This window comes from Rhinopithecus bieti, unplaced genomic scaffold, assembly GCF_001698545.2.
Source record: "Rhinopithecus bieti isolate Rb0 unplaced genomic scaffold, ASM169854v2 scaffold_21614, whole genome shotgun sequence".
Taxonomy (NCBI): domain Eukaryota; kingdom Metazoa; phylum Chordata; class Mammalia; order Primates; family Cercopithecidae; genus Rhinopithecus; species Rhinopithecus bieti.
This window is the reverse complement of record NW_016810095.1, coordinates 1-22,539: the sequence shown is the minus strand read 5'-3', so window position 1 is coordinate 22,539 and position 22,539 is coordinate 1. Positions and strand designations below refer to the sequence as shown.

Here is a 22,539-nt window from a genome sequence, read left to right as displayed (position 1 = left end):
CTGGTAAAGACCCAGATGGCATCCTGGTAGCAACACATCATCAAATATGCAAAGCCAACATAATAGTATGTGGTGATCTGGCACTCTGGCACATGGGAATACATACTCTTTTTGTTAAGTTCGATGGAGAACAAATCTTAAACTTATTAAAAAAAAAACTTTTAGTTGAATGTTAATGTATTTTTAATATTTTTATTTTTATTTATTAATTTTTTTGAGACGGAGTCTTACTCTGTTGCCCAGGCTGTCACAATCTTGGCTCACTGCAAGCTCCGCCTCCTAGGTTCACGCCATTCTCCTGCCTCAGCCTCCCGAGTAGCTGGGACTACAGGCGCCTGCCACCATGCCTGGCTCCTTTTATATTTTTTTAGTAGAGGTGGGGTTTCACCTTGTTAGCCAAGATGGTCTCATTCTCCTGACCTCGCGATCCGCCCGCCTCGGCCTCCCAAAGTGCGGGATTACAGGTATGAGCCAGCGCACCTGGCTGTATTTTTAATATTATGGCTAATTTTAATAAGACCTTATAAACAAATCTAATCCCAATCTTGACTACAAAAGAATTTTATAACCTTTTATAATATTTTTATAATTTTATATTAATATATTAATATGTTTTAAGTTTTGTGACTTTTCATGTTTTTATTTTATAACTATTATATCCATTTAATGCTATTTATCTTTTAAATTTTTCTTTAAAACAATCACTCAAAACCTCTAAACTAAGCAAAATTATGTTTCCCACCATGAAATTTCAGGGTTTTTTTTCCTAAAAATATCCAGATTTAGGCCACTCTAATATTTGGTTTCAGGTTTTCACATTTATACTCAGAAAGCTTTGGTCTATAATTTCCCTTTCATGGAATGTCTTATGCTATATTTGGTATCAAGATCCTCCTCATCTGCTGAAGGCAGTGTGGTTGTATTTTTTTCTGTATCTGTTCTATTAAAGATTGGGTACAAGAGTGGTGTGGGGAAACAGTACATTTTTCTAAAAATAGGAAAATATTTAAGACAAAAAGCTTGGTGGAAGAATCAAAAGTACAAATCAGTAATAATACTATAAAACATGCTCATAAATCCATAGACAAATTGGAGTGGGGAAAACAAAAAAATGAGGAAGACATTTTGAGTACAAGTGAACTGGCCTATTTGAAGAAACCACAATTAGAAGATGAAAGTGAAACCTCAGCAACAGTACATAAAATTCCCCATATTTGAGCGTTCTCTGTATGACGTTCCAAAATTGACAAATGCTGTCAAACTTGAACCTTGAAGCTCACAGAGTGTGATGATTAGAATGGAAGGCAAGATATGGTTCATCACATGATCACAGTGATAGGTCACCACAGAATTTCCAAATGAATACATGCCACATTATGGGGTCCAACTGCTGCTATTTTGACATGGGTAAAAGGGTCGCTTAGAGTACATGTTGCATTTCAAAAACTGAATCCCAGACCCACAGTATTATTCTCTGTGTATGAAATAAATGTTAAATCAGGAAAAAGGACCTCTCAAATATATTTGATAGTGAACATTTCAGAGTGAAGAGAGAAAAAGGTAACATGTTGAGAATAAAAGGAGTTCCATGCTTGAGTTGAAATGCCCTCCCCGCCCATTTCTGCTGTTCCTGAATCACTGGACATTTCTAGATTAAATAATTTAAAATTTGTTCCAGATTTAGTTTAAAAAGCATTATTATAAATTTAGCTTAAAAAGTAATTATATAAAACGGTCTTTTATCACTTACGTATATTACCTACTTTTTATGCAACTAAGTTTATGTACTTATTTCTGAATCTCTTTGAAGTTATTGAGAGATTCTCTATTCATGTATACATAAAAGGCTGGCTATTCACTGAGACATTAAGAAAAATGAAGCAATATTTGTTCACCAGCCGGCTGTTTGAAAACATATAATTAATATTTTTTTAAATGGAGACTTCTGATAACCCTAAATTCCAGGATTAAATATGTGTTGTGGCACATCAGTCAGCCTCATCACACACATTCTTATGATCTGGTTATGAGAATTAGGAAAGGGAAGGGAATTGACAAGCCCTTTAAGCACGCAACAATAAAATTTCTAAAATAAACATGAGAGAGTTGTCATGTCTAAAACCAAGTAGATAGCCTTTTAGATATGAAATAGTTCAGTACAAATTTGCATCACTGCTGATTGGTTGCAAGTTTCTAGAACTATTTTATCAAATGGGTCATCGATTAGATATAAATACTGCATTAATATAGATGTTACCATTTTTTCAGGGATTATTTAATTGACGGGGTGGTTGACAGGGTATGGGAAGGAACATGTAATATTTCCTCTCTCTGAGTATAGAATTTTAATGGTTAATAGCTAGATTAAAAAATGTGTGTGTGTGTAAGGCACCATCATAAACATATATATATACATGTCCAGTGACTCAGGAATTTCATCATTGCCTGTCTCATATGAAATTTAAGATTTAGTGGTGAAACGCAAGAAAAACTAGAAAACAGAGTCACATCTGTGAATGCTGAATTAGAGGAGAAAATAAAAAAGATTTGGGAATGTAAAGAAAATAGAACCATATGATTGAAGGAACAGCATTCAAAGAGCAGATCAGACTTTCATTTGGTTGAGCAAAATACTTTCCTTCCTGCTGCCACCTGAGTGTCTACAGTGAATGAAGAGTAAATGAATAAATGTAAGCAAAGCCCTTAAAAAGCTTCCTCACAGTGTCAGTGCTGTATGATTGTTTAGTTAATAAATCTGGAAAGATGTGCAGAAACTTAGCCATTGTTACTTCCAAAGGCAGAACCTGATAGGCTGTGGAAGAGGGAAAGAAGGAAACCTAGATTTCAATGTATGTTATTTTGTACCTTGTGAATGTCCTACAAGTGTTATTCTTGGTGCTTTTCCTGTGAATTTTTTTTAAAGGAAGAACCACTACCACAAAATAATGCATGAAACAACCATTTTATTTTGTTCATGGTTCACAGGGCTAGGAAGAAACAGAAAAGATGGTTTATTGCTGCTTATTTGTGTTTGGGGACTGCAGAGAAGACTCACTGGCTGGAGTTGAATCCACAGCAAAGGGTTGGCATCATCTGGAGGTGACTTCACTCACATGTCTGCAGAGGACATGGGACTTGGCTGCAGGGCCTATAGGAGACCTCCCAGGTACCTTGGGCTTCCAGGTGGCAGAGCAGTCTCAGGACATTAAGAACTTTGACTTGGTGATCAAGGGCACCACAGGTGAGTGACCTGAGTGAACCAGGCAGATGCTTATGGCCTTTTAAAACATAACTTTGGAAGTTACACAGCATCACTTTCATGTCATGTGTCAGTGACAAGTGAGCACTAGTGTCCAGTCTGGTAAGGTAGGCATAGACCCCCAAATCTCAAGGGGAGAATAGCAAAAAAATTGCAAACATCTTTAAAAAGCCACATGCATATTCTAGTTTAAACTCAGGTTTTTTCTCTCCTGGGCTTCCCACCACAGCTCTGGGGTGATCTTAGGGCTTATGTTTCCTCCCCAACTTGGAAGAAGCAGAGAAAGGGACCTTGGTAGTGGTTGTGGCCAACGTTCTTTTGCTTATGTCCTGGGAGATCCACCCAAGAGAGATGCAGGTCAGCAATCGCCCTATCTCACTTATAAGTGGGAGCTAAATGATGAAAACTCATGGACACAAAGGGGAACAGCAGACACTGGGCCTACATGAGGGTGGGGCGGGAGGAGGGAGAGGATCAGAAAAAATAACTGTTGGGTACTAGGCTTAGTACCTGGTTGATGAAATAATCTGTACAACAAACCCCTGTGATATGAGTTTACCTGCATAACAAATCTGCACATATTCCCCCTGAACCTAAAATAAAAGGTTAAAAAAAAAAGTTCCTAGTAGCAGAGATGTCTCTCAAATATGTGACAATAAATATGTTACTTTATCACATAGGCCAGGGGTAAGGTAACTGTGGGCTTTACTTCTGCCTCAGTCACTGTGAGTTGATTGACAAGTAAATGCAAACATTCAGGGAAACTTACTGAAGCCTTATGGGGCAATAAAAACTAATGTCTGCCTTAAATGTTGCTCTATCAAGGAACCATTTATTTGACTCTGTTGAATTTAAAAATCACAAGATTTAGGCCGGGTGCAGTGGCTCACACCTGTAATCCCAGCACTTTGGGAGGCGGAGACAGGTGGATCACCTGAAGTCAGGATTTCGAGACCAGCCTGGCCAACATTGTGAAACCCCACCTCTACTAAAAATACAAAAATTAGCCGGGCATGGTGCCAGGTGCCTGTAGTCCCAGCTACTCAAGAGGCTGAGGCAAGAGAATTGCTTGAACCCGGGAGGCAGAGGTTGCAGTGAGCCAAGATCGTGCCATTGCATTCCAGCCTGGGTGACAAGAGTAAAACTCCATCTCAAGTAAAATAAAATAAAGTAAAATCAAATAAATAGCAAGATTTAACTATTTGGAATGGAGGGAGGCTTTATTTCTTATAGGGAGTTACAGCCTGCAACAGGCTGAGAAGAATGCCTCTGGCTAAGACCAGGGACAGGCACTTTGAAGGAACATAGGTTGGGATGGGAGCATTATGCTGGACAAGTTAGCTAAACATACATCTTCAACAGGTTACAGGAGGAGCTATGAATATGCATGAAGGTGGTCCTGATGCACGTGTGTTGAACCAATATGCATGTAACATGTGACCCATGTTCACTTTGGAATGGAGACCTAGCATTTGAATGTGTTATAATTAGGCCCTATCAGTCAAAAGGTCTTTTCAGGACACAAAGGCACTCAAGTGCGCAACCTCTGTAAACCCAGCCAGAACCAGTTCATGGTGGGTGGTCTTCTTATCAGGAGAAAGTTACTGAAATCAGTCTCTTGTCTAATCAAAGCTGTAGTTATGGTGCTTGGGACAGGGGTTGGGAGCCAATTAGTGTCTGGTGATGAGCTACAATTGTTTTTATTTTGCTTATGTCGAGGCCAGTGTTTATTTAGCTGCTAGAGAAAAAAGAAAAACCTTGTGGCAGTCAGACCATAGTTAACTCTTTAAGTTTAGGGTGCTTGACCTAACCCTTGCCTGACATGGCCTTAGGTCTTATTTATAATTTGGTATCTCATTGCCACAAAAAGCCTGTTCTGCCAGTCTTATGGTCTCTATCTTAACATTAATGCTGGTCAGTTGTTGTATCTAAAACACAAACATGAGAGGGTATAATGAGACATGTCTGACCTCCCATCTCGTCATGGCCAGGAACTCAGTTGTAAGGTTTTTCTGGGGTCCCCTTGGCTAAGGGAAGTGTCCTTCGTTTGGTGGGGGCTCAGGATTTTATTTTTAGTTTACGATTTCCACAAAGGGAAAGGCTGCTGATAAACCTTAAACATCCTGCACTTGTGTTTCAAAGCAATAAATCAGACCTCTTAAGTACTAGTGGAGTTGTATACAATTTGTACTGTAACCACTTTCCCTTCTAGCCTGAAAGCTCTGTGAGGGCAGAGGTCTTGGCTTTTTTATTTCTTAACACTTTTCTTACCCCCAAATTAGCACATAGCAGCAGCTACACAGATGAGAATCTCTTTGTTCCCCACAGTTTCTACCTTGAACAATTTTCCCTGCCAACATGCAGTGTCACCCTGTAGCCTTATAGTTTCTCCAACATCTAATATATGTTCTTTCAGTGACTGGAGACTGAGATGCTGCAGGGCCAGACAGCTGTGTTCTTAGCCGAGTGACAAGCAAGGCCTTTTTGGGCTATTTTTACCTTATTCACCTTAGAGTCCAAGCTAACCAACTCAAAACTATACACATGGGGCCAGAAAATCATCAGCCTCTGAGGGTCAGCTATATGATCTTACAAGAGCTCATTAGAGATGAAAAACTGCTTTGTAAATTCCAAAGCATATCTCTAGCTCAAGATTGCCTCTCTTCATAGTCTCCTTCTTTCCAGTGGCTCCAATAGGCAAAAACTATAGCAAAAATAGTTAATTTTGAAGACCTGTTCTGTTTCCAGTATTGGGAATTTAAATTCCAAGCTGCCCACTAGCTGCAAAAAGCAAGGAAGTTGTGTCCCACTCAATTTCCTCTGCAGCTTTTCCTGATCAGTGTGTTTCCTCTAGAATTTATGAAATTGAAAGCATTTAACATGTTATATCAATTTTATCATACATTTTATCAATACATTTAGATGTAATAGCCACAACAAACAAAGCCATTAAACATGTTTTTTTCTATTACAAACTAAACCCATAGCAGTAAATCCAGCATTTGCAGTTAGGTTAGCATTACTGCTGTGGGAAAGATTCAGGTTGGAAAGCAGATGGGGGAGGGTACAGGTGGTGGCAAAGAAGGAGGCAGCTCTTGCAACAGGGCAGCAGCTTGGCTAAAGAAGAGGCTGGATGGAGTCTTGGCACTCTCCCCACCCCAGCTTTGCTCCAGCCCTGAGAACTTTTAATATTTTGGGGCCACCCAACACTCACCTTTATAATTTGTCACTGTTGTTTTTTTTTTCCTCCCACCTAGAGAAGAGAACAAAAAACAAAGCCATCACCCAGATGTATATTTTTCCCCTCACTTCATCCAGCACAGCTCAAAGAAGCTGTTTCTAACCCCATAGGTCACTGTGGCTTCTAAAAGCAGACAGCAGTTCAGCTGCTGCTTTCAAACCATGGAGGGCTCCATAGACACCCAGTTATCAAAGGCTTATCACCATTCCCCTTCATTTTTCCTCTTCCCAAACAGTGATGGAGCCAAATCTTAGTGAGTCAGGGTTGTTCTAGCAAATTCTACTTCTGGCCCAGGTGCAATGACTCATAGCTGTAATCTCAGCACTTAGAGAGGCCGAGGCAGGAGGATCACTTGAGGCCAGGAGTGCAAGATAAACCTGGGCAACATAGCAAGACCCCATCTTTAAAGAAAAAAAAAAAAAGAGCCTGGGATGGTGGCACGTGCTTGTAGCCCTAGCTACTCAGGCGGATACATACCTGTAGTCCCAGCTGAGGCAGGAGGATCACTTGTGCCCAGGAGTTCAAGGTTGCAGTGAGCTATGATTGTGCCATTGCACTCCAGCCTGGGTGATGAGTGAGAAGTAAAAAAAATTTGCTTCTGATGCCAGCTGTATTGGGGATTCCCAAGAACACTTCTGGGTTAAACAAATTGCTAGGAGGACTGACGGGACTTGGCATATAGTCACACTATGGCTATGACTTATTACAGCAAAGTCAGCAAAGGGGAGATGTCACAGGGCCATGTCCAGAGGAAACTGGCACCAGCTTCCAAGCATCCTCTCCTAGTGGAGTCACATAGGATGTGCTGAATTCCTCCAGCAATATGCTGTGACAACAAATGCAAAATGTTGCAAATATTGCATTTGTTGCAAATGTTGCAAAATGTTGCTCCTTAGAGACTCAGTGTTTGGGCTTTTTATTGGGGTCTGGTCATGTAGACACTGTCTATTGTGCACAAATCAAAATTTCAGATTCCCAGAAAAAAAAGCAGGTGTTCTGCAGAAACCATATTGTTCAGGTACAGTGAGCCATTTGATCAGTCAGGGTGGAGGGAACCCTTCTGAAATCCAGGTTCCCAAACCTTCCCAAAATTCACATTCCCAGATACCAGCCAAGGATAGGATAGCCATCTTAGGCCACTTCATTGGCAACTCTACTTCAATAGATTTTTTTTTTTTTTTTTAGATCAAATCTCACTCTGTCACCAGGCTGGAGTGCAGTGGCATGATTTTGGCTTACTGCAGCCTCCAGCTCTCAGGTTCAAGTGATTCTCCTGCCTCAGCCTTCTGAGTAGCTGGGATTACAAGCACATGCCACCATGCCCAGCTGATTTTTGTATTTTTTTTTAGTATAGACAGAGTATCACCGTGTTGGCCAGGATGGTCTCAATCTGACCTTGTGATCCACCAGCCTTGCCCTTCCAAAGTGCTGGGATTACAGACGTGAGCCACCGCACCCAGCCACTTCAATTGATGATTAGTTTGCAAGTTTGTAATGCTTTCAATGGTTCAACCCCTGTTTGATGTTAGTTCTGAGTTCAGACTTGTGAGTGACAGAGATACTAAGGCAGCTGCGAGATTATCAAATTCACTCAGCTCAATTTTTGTGGTGGTTGCTATTATCTATTTTTATTTGTGTATATTTCAATGCCAAATACCAAAATTCAAGCTTAAACTTTGTGATGAATTGTTTGAAAAGTGGAGATTTATTAAATGAGCAAAGATTCCTTTTGAAGCTTTTTGTGTAGTATACAAAAATGGAGAAAGGCACCAGCACACAGTAACAGCTAAACATGGAAGATGTATGATTTCCTCAACTAATACTATATAAAGTGGTAAACAAATTTTTTTATTAAAAAGAATTCAAGGTCAGGTGCAGTGGTTCACACCTGTAATCCTTGCACTTTGGGAGGCCTAGGTGGGCAGATTGCCTGAGCTCAGTAGTTCAAGACCAGCCTGGGCAACACAGTGAAACCTTGTCTCTACTAAAATTACAAAATATTAGGGCATGGTGGCGAGTAATTCCAGCTACTTGGGAGGCTGAGGCAAGAGAATTGCTTGAACCTGGGAGGTGGAGGTGGCAGTGAGCTGAGATTGCACCACTGTACTCCAGCCTGGGCGACAGAGCGAGACTGTCTCAATAAAAAAATAAAAAATAAAAAAATTCAGATTGAGATACAGCAATTGCAGTGGAAGTTGTAAACATCTGCCACACTATATAACAGCAGCAGTCTTTCAGCTCGAATGACAGTTTGAAAGTATTACTGCTAGAAGTATTTTCTGATTCCAAAGATGCAATCAAATTTTGAAGAGGCAGGATAAAATCTACTGCAACAACAACAAAAGTAATAGCTTCACTATGATCACAGAGATGTTCAATGATCTAAATGCCTCATCTATTTTCAGCAGAGCCATGGATGTAAGTAATCACAAGGCAGAGGATATTTTCCCTTTGCTTCTCTGAACTGCTTTTGGTGGTGAAATACAAATTGTGGTTGATGTTTGCATAAGGGCACAGACATGCTTGGTCCAAGCTAAAGTAAAGCATGAATGATTCCAAGTTGTGGGCCATCCTGCCCACATTCTGCATCATGAGGTCAAAATAGCATCTGATGTTCTTTGCATTTTCATTGAAGTAACTGTCATAAAATTGTTCTTTTACTTCAGCATTTACACTATTAGAATTGAGTGATTAAAGGATTGTGTGATTTTTTTGGCATTCGATATTCTTAATTTCCTTTGCAGTTAGAAACTCATTGGTTCCTGTAACTAACACAGTTGAGAAAGTTGTTAGTTTATGTAAAGTGTTGAAATAATATTTTAATTCTTAAGAAAAGATTCCAAAATTTTTGTTTACTTTAAAAATAATCCATTGAGTGAAGTTTACTTGTTTTTTGTTCATAGTTTTTTTTTTTTTTTTCACTAGGAAACAAATATTTTATTCCTTTTCTTTATTGCTCAGACAGATAGTGATACAAAAAACAGCAGTCTGGCCACAGAGGCTCTGGTTGGTTGATTTCCACAGGCACATGGAGGACAGGAAGGGCAGGATCTCATTTGAGCTCCCACTCTCATTATGACATTTGACCTCTTCCTGTACCCTCTGCAGCAGTGCTGTATGGAGCCTACTGGGTCTCTAACCTACCTCACTCACCTCTCTGACCACTGACAGGCAGCACAAATCATGCAGGAGTTGTCTCTGCTGACCAAGGGGACATGGGCAGAGAAGCAAAGGCCCCTTACTCTCCCTCTGTCCATTCCAGTGTGCTGGCCACAACAGAATGGGAATCCTTCAGTCATCACCTGCTGGAGACTCAACTTCAGGGATGGGAGCCTGTGTTCAGAAAAACTGGGCTGTAGATTGAAGTCTCAGAAGCAGGAAGGTTGGAGAAGGGTAGGTTTCCAGAGCCCCTGGGGTTATTGCTGTTAAAATATGCAAGGGCTACATTCCCCAAGGGCAGATTAGAAGCCCTGGGCCTGGGATAGGCACGGTGGCTGACACCTGTAATCCCAGAATTTTGGGAGGCCAAAAAGGCAGGTGGACTGCTTGAGGCCAGGGAAAACCCCATCTCTACTAAAAATACAAAAAGTAGCTGGGTGTGGTGCTGAATGCCTATGGTCCCAGCTACTCGGGAGGCCCAGGCATGAGTATCCCTTGAACCTAGGTTGCAGTCAGCTGAGATTGTGCCACTGCATTCCGGTTTGGGTGACAGAGTGGGACTCTGCAAAAAAAAGAAAAAAAGCAGGTCTGGGCCTGGAATCCCTGGGTGCTATGTGAAGGGCAGGGCAGATAGGGCTCCCTGGGACTTCCCCAGGGAGAAAAATAACCATCGAAGGGTACAGTAGCCTGCTGAAGGCAATGCTGGGCTCACAAATTCCTTGATTTGCTTTGTATCTCTAATTCCTGATCTTCAGAACAGACTGGGGTTGGAGTGGGATAAGGAAGCGAGGTTCTTGTAAAAGGAGTGAAGAGATTCCATGAAGAAAGAAAATGAAAGTGGTGCAAACCTTCCCAGGTCCCAAGACAACTGGAGACTCCTGCCCATGCTCTAAAGGAAAGGAGCTAGACTCCCAGGGAAAAAAGCAGATTCCCAGGAGTGAGAGGTGACGGGGGCAGAGAGGAGCAGATGGCTACATGGCTCAGCCCCTGCCCAGAAAAGTGAATCCACAGTTCCCTAACAGTAATAACCATGAACAAGTAGCTATGAACACTACAGTCAGCAAACACACACACAGACACATCACAGGAGTTGGAGGAGCCCGCAGGCTGCAGTGGTGAGGCAAGAGATTAATTAGTTGGATCATCAGGTGGAGGAATGGTGTTAGAGGGGACAGGGAAGGGCGTGTGGGGACACACAAGTTACTGGCTTCTCTTGGGGAAAGATTGGTTGCTGAAGTGGCCGTTTTCTTAAGCATCAATATTTGCATCTAAAAGTTCAAGCAGCTGCCTTTGGGTTCCAGAGGCTTCCCACTGGAGGGCTGCACTTCATTCAATTCTCTGCTTTCTGGATCTTTGTTACATTTGCAGTGATGAGGTTCCCCACTGGGCTTCCTCCTCCCTTGGGGTCCCTTCTGATTGAAACTGCACTTGCATCTGCAACCTAGGATAAGGAGGATCCCAGCGGAGAAGAGGACCACAGCACATACCAACTCCCCAATCCTCATGGTCTGGTAGTCATAATGAAGAGGGTCAATTTCCTTCTCCCTGTCAGCTGCACCGGCCAGGACAATGAGGGCCAATAGGCTGCGTAGAAAGATCAGCACCACCTCCATGGTGCCTGCACAGCCAGTTCCCTCTGAGATGATCCCAGGAGGATGTGTCGAGTCCCAAGGAGCCTGGGAGTGGCATGTTCCTAGTTTTCAGTCTCTTTAGGGATAGGATTATGCAAATTGAAAGAAGAGCAAACAATGTTACTGAAATAATCCATGGTATAGTGGAACCTGAATGCGTTAAAGAAATAGTGGAGGCTGGGAGAGGTGGCTCACGCCTGGAATCCCAGCACTTTGGGAGGCTGAGGCGGGTGGATCCCTTGAGGTCAGGAGTTTGAGACCAACCTGGTCAATATGGTGAAGCCTTGTCTCTACTAAAAAAAATGCAAAATTAGCCAGACATGGTGGCATGTGCCTGTAATCCCAGCTACTGGGGAGGCTGAGGCAGGAGATTTACTTGAATTCGGAAGGCAGAGGTTGCAGTGACCCGAGATCATGCCACTGCACTCCAGCCTGGGAGACAGAATGAGACCCGGTCTGAAAAAAAAAAAAAAATTCACAAATGTCAAGACTGTTCTTAAAATTGAAAAACATTAGGCCGGGTGCCGTTCCTCATGCCTGTAATCCCAGCACTTTGGGAGGCTGAGATGGGCAGATCACGAGGTCAGCAGTTCGAAACCAGCCTGGCCAACATAGTGAAGCCCCGTCTCTACTAAAATTATAAAAATTAGGCAGGTGTGGTGGTACAAGCCTGTAGTCCCAGCTACTTGGGACGCTGAGGCAGGAGACTCGCTTGAACCCAGGAGGCAGAGGTTGCGGTGAGCCAAGATCCAGCCTGGGTGACAGAGCGAGACTCCATCCCCCAACCCCAAAAAAAAAAAAAATCCAATGAATTATGTAGCATTAGGACTCATGGTTGTTTAAAGAAACAGTCCTGGTAGGCTAGGGTGATCATGGGTTGTTAGGATGTGGCAGGCTTTGTGACAGCCCTAGAGACTGGGCAGAACTGGAATATTTGCAATGACTTTCGAGGGATTCTACCTAAAAAAAAAAAATTATGGTAACATGCACATCACGTGAAATTCACAATTAAGACGTTTTAAAGTATAGAATTCAATGATTTTAGTACATTCACAGTGTTGTACATTCACAGTGTTGTCCAAAAATAAATGTTTTGCCATTTATTACTGGAATATTTTCATCACACCAAAAGGAAACACGGTTCCCTTAATAAGCAGTGTTGTAACTTAATAAACAGTTGCTCGCTTTTTCCCCCTCTGCTCCCAGCCCCTAGCAACCAATAATCTCCTTTCTGTCTTTATAGATTTGCCTATTTTGGATATGGCGTACGAATATAATCATACGATTTGTAGCCTTTTGTGTCTGATCTCTTACGATAATGATTTCAAGACCCACTTATGTTGTAGTTGTCTATCAGTACTTTGTCCCTTTTTATGACTGAACAATATTCTGTTATATGGATACACCAACTTTTGTTTATCCATTCATCGGTTGATGGACATTGGGGGTCATCCTGTGTGTTGCTATTGTGAATAGTGCTCCTATGAGCATTCATGTACAAATATTTGTTAGAATACATGCTTTCAATTGTTCTGGGTATATACCTACGAGTGAAATTGCTGGGGGATATGGTAATTTTACATTTAATTTATTGTGAATCTGACAGTTTTCCACAGCAGGGTGCTTTGCAATCCATAGGAATTTTTAGTTAGCTTTTCTATTTCTGCAAAAAAGTATGCTGAGTTTTTGATAAATATTGCATTGGGTAAGTATTAGAGTGGGTGATAACACTTTGGGGAGTGTTATCTTAATATTAAATCTTATAATCCATGAACATAAGATTTTTTTTCCCCTAGGTCTTCTTTCCTTCATTAATGTTTTGTAGTTTTCAGTGTTCAAGTGTTGCATATCCTTGCTTAAATTTATTGAATAGTTTTTTGTTTAAATGCTATTGTAAATTATATGAAATTCAGACTTCAGTGTCTATGAAGTTTTATCAGAACTCAGTCATACTCATGTATTTATGTATAGTCTGTGGGTACTTTCACACTACAAGGGCAGAGTTGACTGGTTGCAGTAGAGACTGTAATGGCCCACAAGCCTAAAATTTCTTTTGTTTAAATGCTGTTGTAAGTGGAATTGTTAATTTGCTTTTTTACTGTTCATTGTAATGAGTACACAACTAATTTTTGAGTGTTGATCTTGTATCAACACTCAAAATCTTGTATCAAAAACAAATTTTGCTGAATTTGTTTCCTACTTCTAGCAGTTTCTTTGTGGATTCTTTAGTATTTTCTGCATATAAGATCATGTCATCTGCAGACAAAACTGTTTTATTTTTTTCTTTCCAATTTGGGTTTGTTTATTTATTTATTTACTTAGCCTAATTGCTCTGGCTGGAATTTTTAGTAGAGCGTTGAATATATGTGGCCAAAGCAGGCATCTTTATTTATTGTTGGTTTTTTTTTTTGTTTTAGCAATCTTAACCATTTTTGGACGTACAGTTCAGAAGCAGTGTTAAGTATATTCATATTGTACATCCAATCTCCAGAACTTTTTCATCTTGGGAAATTGAATTCTGTACCCACTAAACAGTAACTCCTCATTTTCCCCTCCTCCTTGCCCCTGGCAACTGCCATCCTACTTTCTGTTTCTATGAGTTTCATTATTTTTGCTATATCTTATATAGGTGAAATCATACAGCATTTGTCTTATTATGAATGGGTTATTTCACCTGGCATAATGTCCTCAAGCTTCCTCAGTGTTGTAGCATGTGTCAAGCAATATCATCCTTTTCTAATTTGAATGATATTCCATTGTCCCCGCTGTTGTTTATTCATTCATCTGTCAGTGGACCATTTGGGTCCTCCTCTTTTACCTTTGTTGGAATAAGGCTACGTGAACATGGATGGTACAAGTACCTTTGAGATCCTTCTTCTCAATTCTTTGGGTATATCACCAAATGGCTATGGTGTGGAACCTGTGTAAATTCTACTTTTAATTTGCTGAGAAACACCAACATGTCTAACAGAAGGCATCATTTAGCAGTCCCATCCTCAAGTGTACAGGACTGAATTCCCAATAATCCGCTGCAAACACTCATTATTCGCTTGTTGTTTGATTAGCAGTCATTGTGAGGTGATGAATTTCAATTGTGTTTGATTAATATGTCCCCTAATGATAAGTGATGTGAGTAATTATTTCATAAAGCTTGTTGACCATTTATATATCTTTTATGGAGAAATGTCTGTTCAAGTCCTCTGTCCATCTTTGAATCAGGTTATTTTGTTTGTTTTGAGTTGTAGGGGTTCTTTATATACTTTTTATATTAATTCCTCCTCAGATACATGAATTGCGAATATTTCTTCCTGTTGTGTTGGTTGCCTTTTCATTCAGTTAACTGTGTTCTTTGATGCACAATTTTTAAGTTTGATGCAGTCCAATTTATTTTTACTTCTGTTGCCTGTGGTTTTTGGTATTATATCCAAGAAAACATTGCCACATATAATGTCAAGAATCCATTCTACTATGTGTTCTGCCGTGAGTGTTGTAACTTTAGTTCTTAGATTTGGGTCTTTGATTCATTTTGAGTTAATTTTTTTTGTAGTTTTGTTTTGCGTGTGGCTATCCAGTTCTACCAACACTATTTGTTAGAAAAATTGTCCTTTCCCTAGTGCTGTTCTTGACAACTTTGTTGAAAATCATTTTACCATAGGTGCCTGGGTTTTCAAGATTATTTTGGCTATTTGAGATCCCTTAAAATTCCATGTAAATTTCAGGATGATTTATTTCTATTTCTGTTACTATGTCTCCTTTGTAGACTGACCTTTATTTATTTATTTTTTTTAAATCAATATGTAATGTTTTTCTCTTGTAACAATATTTGACTTAAAGTCTCTTTTGTCTCAGTATAGCCACCCTGGCATTCTTTAGGTTACGATCCTCTTCTGTCATTTCAATTTCAACCTATTGTGTTGTGGGTTTGTATCTAAAGAGAGTGTCTTGTAGACAATATATAGCTGGATCATATATTTGTATTTATTTTGCCAATTTCTTTTTTCTTTTCTTTTTCTTTTTCTTTCTTTTTTTTTTTTTTTTTTGAGACAGAGTCTCACTGTGTCGCCAAGGGTGGAGTGCAGTGGTATGATCTTGACTCTCTGCAACCTCTGCCTCCAGAGTTCAAGCAATTCTTCTGCCTCAGCCTCCCGAGTAGCTGGGATTACAGGTGCACACCACTACACCTGGCTGATTTTTGTATTTGTTTGTTTGTTTGTTTAGTAGAGATGGGGTTTTACTGTATTGGTCAGGCTAGTCTCAAACTCCTGACCTGTGATCCACTCGCCTTGGCCTCCCAAAGTGCTGGGATTATAGGTGTGAGCCACCATGCCCAGCCTATTTTACCAATTTCTGTCTTTTAGTTGAGAGTTTATTTACATTTAGAGTAAAAGATAAACTGATAAAGCACTTATGCCTCTTTGTTATTTGTTTTCCATGTGTATTACATCTTGTTTTCAGTTTTTCTGTGTATGCCTTCTTTTGTGTTTGTTTTTTTTTCTAACGTGTCATTTTAATTCCTTTTGTATTTCTTTATAGTCATTATTTACCTAGTGTTAATACTTGGAATTGCAGTTAACATCTTGAATTTATAACAATCTAGCTTGCATTAGTACCAACTGAGCCTTAATATTAAATTAAAACTCTGCTCCTATACAGCTTTGTCCCTGTCCTTTGTCTTCTTATTGTCACATTTTATGCCTTTGTAAATTGTGTGCACATTACCATATATTTATAATTATTGTTTTATGTATTTGTCTTTTAAATCATATAGAAAAAAGCACATAAAAGCCAAGACTACAATAAGACTGGCTTTTGCATTTACTTACAGTAGTTACTTTTACCATTTGAATTTTTTGTATGTTTGGATGGGAGTTACCATCTAGTGTCCTTTTGTTTCAACGTTTAGGACTTCCTTTTGCATTTCTTATAGGACAGGTCTAGTACTAATAAATTCTCTCAGATTCTGTTGATCTAAGAATGTTTTAATTTCTCCTTCATTTTTGAAAGGCAGTTTTGCCAAATGTAGAATTTTTGATATATTTTTTTTCTTTTGGCACTTTAAAGGTGCCATTATCCTACTGCCTCTGGCCTTCATGGTTTCTAATAAAAGACTGGCTGTTAATCTTATTTCAGATCCTTTGTACATGGTTAGTCCCTTATCTCTTGCTACTTTCAAGATTCTTTGTCTTTTGACAATTTATTATTTCTCTCAGTTTGAAGTTCTTTGAGGTTAAACTAATTATAGTTTCTTGAGAGTCTTGGACATAGGGATTCATGTCTTTCATCAATTTGGAAGGTCTTCAGACATTATTTCTTCAGATATTTTTTGGTTCCATTTTCTCCTCTTTGTCAGCAACTCTTGTTATTAACTTTTGGTATGCTTGATGTTGTCTCATGGATCTCTTAGGCACTGTCCATTTTTCCCCATTTTTCTCTGCTCCACAGAATGAGTAACCTCCATCAGTGTCTTCAATTTTGCTGATTCTTTGTTCTCTTTGAGCTCCAATCTGTTATTAAATCCTTTCACTGTTTTTAAAAAATTTTAGTTTGTGTACTTGTCAGCTCCAGACAGTCCTAATTACATTTTTATAATTTTGTTCTCTAATTTAATATTTTGTATTTGGCACGGCATCATTCTCCTGGTTTCTCTTAGTTCTTTGTCTGGTTTCATTTAGCTCTTTGAGCATATTTAGAACAGTTGATTTCAATTCTTTATCTAGTAAGACCAATATCAAAGGTGTCTTTGAGGACAGGATATATTCATTTCTTTTTTCTGTGTATCTGTGGGTCATATTATCTTCTTTGCATTCCTCATAATTTTTTATTGAAAACTGAGCATTTTGAATATTAAAATGTGCTAATTCTAGAAATCAGATTCTTTTCCCCAGAATTTGTTGTTGCTGTTTATTTTGCGTTGTTTGTTTATTTTGTGACTTTTCTAAACTATTTTTGTACGGTCAGTGTTCTTTGTTGTACATGGTCACTGAAACCTCTGTTCTATTAGTGGTCAGTTTGTGATTTGACAGAGATTTCTTTAAATGCCCAGAGCCAAAACAAAACAAAAAACTCTTCTGGTCTTTGCATATCGGCCCTGTTTTAGGGCGTTCCTGTAATGGTTTGGCCATTTACATCCTGTGGAAAACTTTACTTCCTGCTTACACTGAGCCTGAAGGTCAACCAGACATGAAAGCTTAGGTTCCTCTCAGGTTTTTTCTGAGCATGCATATTGCACTGGCCTTGCACATGACCTCAATTCCCTGGCTTATGCAGGAGCTTTTCAAACCCCTTATCCCTACCCCTGGCCCCCATATTTCCTTCCCAGTTTTTCCATTCGCAGTTTTATCAGTCCATCTGCTGCTTTTCTCATCTGGCTGCTGTGGCCTGATAATTGCCTTTAAATGCTTTCAACAAGCACTTCCTGGAAGAATAGCCCTAGCCCTGAGAAAGTTCCAAGGCAGGCAAAACAAAGACAAGCCTCTGAGCCACTTCTTCAGAGAGCTAGCACAGACAGATCAAACTACACAACTACAGTTCTCTGAAAACAAGGTGCATACTGTCCACTTTGCCATAGGCATCAGCAAGCCATACCAGGAATGTTCTGGGTGTACTAGGATTTTAATTAGATTGGAGAATTCTGAAAAGCTTGATGCTGAGAGGGTTTTTTTTTCCCCCCCAGCTTAATTGTTGCTTTAGTTTGGGGTGGAGTTTTGGAGTTACCTATTCCATTTTCAGCCTGCCTCCGACATCAATTTTTGAGTAATTACTCTGAAGCACAACAGATGTACCTAGCCCATCTTGTCCTTTTCCTGCACTACCTCTGCCATTAGCCATTTCTCCAAAGGACATTCATTGTTCTTTCTAGTGGAGGATGGAATTTAAAAAGCAAGATCTGGGTGCTCATTGCTAAAGGTTATCACTGTCTCAGACCCTCTCAATTGACAGAATTAGGAAATATGTATGTGTATGCATACATACACACACACAAATACACATGTGCGCACCTATTTTTATACTGGTCTATCTATACATGTTTTTTAAACAATGAGTTTACATAGACATTTTCCAGTTTCAATCTTAACCCTATAGCCTTTCTGTTTTCCATCTTTGTAACTTCTTTCTCCAACAGTGAGAAACCAGGCTATAACATTATCCACGGTATTTATATTTATTTGCTCCTTCTCCCTGTTTGTATCCTTTTTTTTTTTTTTTTTGAGATGGAGTTTCACTCTTGGTGCCCAGGCTGGAGTGCAGTGGCATAATCTCAGCTCACCACTGCCTCCACCTTCTGGGTTTAAGTGATTCTCCTACCTCAGCCTTCCAAGTAGCTGGGATTAGAGGCATGCACCACCATGCCTGGATAATTTTGTATTTTTAGAAGAGATGGGGTTTCTCCATGTTGGTCAGGCTAGTCTCAAACTCCCAACCTCAGGTGATCTGCCCACCTTGGCCTCCCAAAGTGTTGGAATTACAGGCGTGAGCCACTGCACCCGGCCTGTATCTAATCTCTTAAACCTGCCAGTGCTACCTGTCTCCTCAGCTCTGGTTTGATCCCTTAGATCATCATCTTCCTGGAATTATCCATACTTGCTATATTAAATATTCAAATCAGTTTTGATGTATTAAAATATTTTAGAAGTTAAAAGGTACCATTTGACTAAGTCTTATTTTTGGAAAAACATTACTTTATGTAAGCTTATCAAAAATAAAATTTCTGATTATTGGCAGCACAGTATCTAAACCTTGCTCTCCAGGTTGTCAAGCCACTACTGTGTCCATTAAGTTATAAGGACACTAATCCCATTCATGAGGGCAGAGCTTCCTAATCACCTCCTAAAGGCCATGCCTCTTTGTACTATTGCAATGGTATTAGATTCAATGAAGTTGTGAAGGGCACAAATATTCAGACCATAACACTAAGTATTTTATTCTACTGGATACTATCATAAACAGAATTATTTTCTGAATTTCCTTTTGGATGGTTCATTGTTGGAGTATTAAAAAAAACCACTAATTGTTATGTGTTGATTTCGTACTCTGCAACTTCGCTGAAACCATTTGTTAGCTCAGATTTTTTGTGGATTATTTACTAAATAATATTCTCTGCAAATACAGTAGTTTTACTTCTGCCTTTCAATTTGAATGTCTTTTATTTCTTTTTCTGGCCTATTTGCTCTGGCTAGAACTTTTAATACAGTGTTGAACTGCAGTGGTGAAAGCACTATCCTTTGCCTGTTCATGATTTTAGGCAGGGATGTTTCAGTCTCTCACTATGGAGTATGTTACCCGTGAGCTTTTCATATATGTGCTTTATTATGTTGAGGAACTTTGTTTCCATTCCTCTGTTTTCTGAGTTTTGTTATCCTCAAATAGTATTGGATTTTGTGTTTTTTTGCATCATTGATATGATCACGTGTTTATTCATTTGTTTTATTAATGTGGTGTCTTACACTGATTAATTTTCTTATATCGAACCACTCTTGCATTCCTAGGATAGATCCAACTTGGTCATAGTATGTAATGTTTTTAATATGCTGCCAAATTTGGTTTGCTTGTATTTTATTAATATTATTTTGCATCTGTGTTCATGAGGGATATTAGCCTGTAATTTTGTTTTCCTGTGAAGTCTTTTTTTGGCTTTGGTATCAAGATAATACTGGCTGGCACTCACAGGAATAAAACTCACAGGAATGAGTTAGGAAGTATTCCCTTCTAATTTTTGGAAATGTTTGAGGAAGATTAGTATTATTTCTTTAATTTGATAGAATTCACCAGTGAAGCCATCTGACCCTGGATTTTTTTCCCTTGGGCAGTTTTTTAAAAAAATTACTGATATATCTCTTTACTTTTTGTAAGTATGTTGAGATTTTATATTTCTTCTTGAGTCAGTTTTAGTAATTTGTGTCCTTCTAGGAAATGTGTCTATTTCATTGAGTTACTTAATTTATTAGTGTACAGTTGTTCATAGTATTCTCTTACAACTCATTTTTTTTGTAATGTCACTTTCATTTCTGATTTTAGTTCTTTGCATTTTTTTCTTTAGTAAATCTAGCTAAAAGCTTATGAATTTTGTTCTATTTAAGGAATCAGCTTTTGGATTTTTTGGTTCTCTGTAGATTTCTATTTTCTGTTCACTTATCTTTGCCTTAGTATGTATTATATCCTTCCTTCTGCTGGCTTGGGGGTTAGTTTGATCCTTCTTTGCTAGTTGCTGAAGATGTAAAGTTACTGATTTCTTTCTTTTTGAAAATAGGCATTTATTGCTCTAAATCTCCCTATAGGCATGCTCTTGGCTGCATCCCATAAGTTGTGATACAGTCTCTTTACCTTTTCACCCATTTCTAAGTATTTTTGAATTTCCTTTGTGGTTTCTTCTTTGATCCATTAAACATTAATACCCACGTTAAAAAATTTTTTCTGTTACTGATTTCTAGCTTTATAAACCATTATGGTAAGAATTTTTATTATTATTATTTCAGTCTTTTTAAATTTACTGAGATTTATTTTCTGCCCTAATCTGTGGGCTTCCCTGTAGAATGTTTCTTGTGCACTTGAGAATAATGTATATTCTGCTCTTGGTAGGTGGTGTATTCCACATACTTCTCTTAGGCCTACTTGGTTTATACCATTATTCAAATACTCTGTTTTCTTGCTGATCTTCTGTCTGGATATTCTATCCAATAATGAAAGCAGAGTAATGAAGTGTCCAACTATTATTACAGAACTCTGCATTTCTTCATTTAAATCTGCCAGTGTTTGCTTTATATATTTGGTTCTATTTTCTTTGATCCACATATGTTTGCAATTGATTTTTTGTATTAACACTTTTCCAGTTGTATAATGTCCTTCTCTGTCGCTTGTGACAGCTTTGTACTTAAAGTCTGTTTTTTTTTTTTTTTTTTTTTTTTTTTTTTCTGGTATTAGTGTAGCTACCCAGCACTCTTTTGGTTATTAATTGCTTAAATATCTTTTTTCATCCTTTCACATTCAGCTTACTGTCTTTGCATCTAAAATGAGTTTCTTGGAGACAGCTTTTGGTTAGATCTTTTTGTTTTGTTCCCCGTATTTTCTGTTTTTAATTTTTATGGATGCATAGTGAGTATATATATTTATGTGATTTATATACATGAGATATTTTGATATAGGCCTGCAATGTGTAAAATCACATCAGAGTGAGTGGGGTATCCATCACCTCTAGCACTTATCCTTTCTTTGTGTTACAATCAAATTATACTCTTAGTTATTTTAAAATGTATGATAAATTATTGTTGGGATTTGCTGGCAAGATGGCTGAATAGGAACAGCTCTGGTCTGCAGCTTCCAGTGAGATTGATGCAGAATGTGGGTGATTTCTGCATTTTCAACTGAAGTACCTGGTTCATCTCAGTGGGACTGGTGGGACAGTCAGTGAAACCCACAGAGGGTGAGCTGAAGCAGGATGGTGTGTTTTCTCACCCAGGAAGAGCAACGGGTCTGGGAGCTCCCTCTCCTAGCCAAGGGAAGCCATTAGGGACTGAGCCCTGAGGAATGGTGCACTGTGGCCCAGATACTGCACTTTTCACACAGTCTTTGCACCCGCAGACAAGGAGATTCCCTCTGGTTGTCTATGGCACCAGGGCCTGGGTTTCAAGCACAAAACTGGGCAGACACCAAGCTACCTGCAGGAGTCTTTTTTTCATACCCCAGTGGTGCCTGGAATGCCAGTGAGACAGAACCATTCACTCCCGTGGAAAGGGGGTTGAAACCAGGGAGCCAGTGGCCTGGCTCGGCAGTTCCTACCCCCACGGAGCCCAGCAAGCTAAGATCCACTTTCTTGAAATTCTCACTGCCAGCCTAGCAGTCTGAGCTCAACCTGGGATGCTGGAACCTGGTGGGAGGAGGGGCGTCCACCATTGCTGAGGCTTGAGTAGGCAGTTTTACCCTCACAGTGTAAACAAAGCTGCCTGGAAAATCGAACTGGGTGGAACCTACCACAGCTCAGCAAGGCTGCTGTGGCCAGACTGCCTCTCTAGATTCCTCCTCTCTGGGCAGGGCATCTCTGACAAAAAAGGCAGCATCCCCAGTCAGGGGCTTGTAGATAAAACCCCCATCTCACTGGGATAGAGCACCTGGGGGAAGGGGAGCCTGTGGGCACAGCTTCAGCAGACTTAAACGTTCCTTCCTGATGGCTCTGAAGAGAGCAGGAGATCTCCCAGCACAGTGTTTGAGCTCTGCTAAGGGCCAGACTGCCTCCTCAAGTGGGTCACTGACCCCCG

General features: G+C 39.5%; 1 pseudogene; it reads right to left on the bottom strand.

The window, feature by feature from the left end:
- Nucleotides 1-10,989: 10,989 nt before the first annotated feature.
- LOC108541677 (FXYD domain-containing ion transport regulator 6 pseudogene) lies at nucleotides 10,990-11,272 on the bottom strand (annotated as a pseudogene).
- Nucleotides 11,273-22,539: the final 11,267 nt, after the last annotated feature.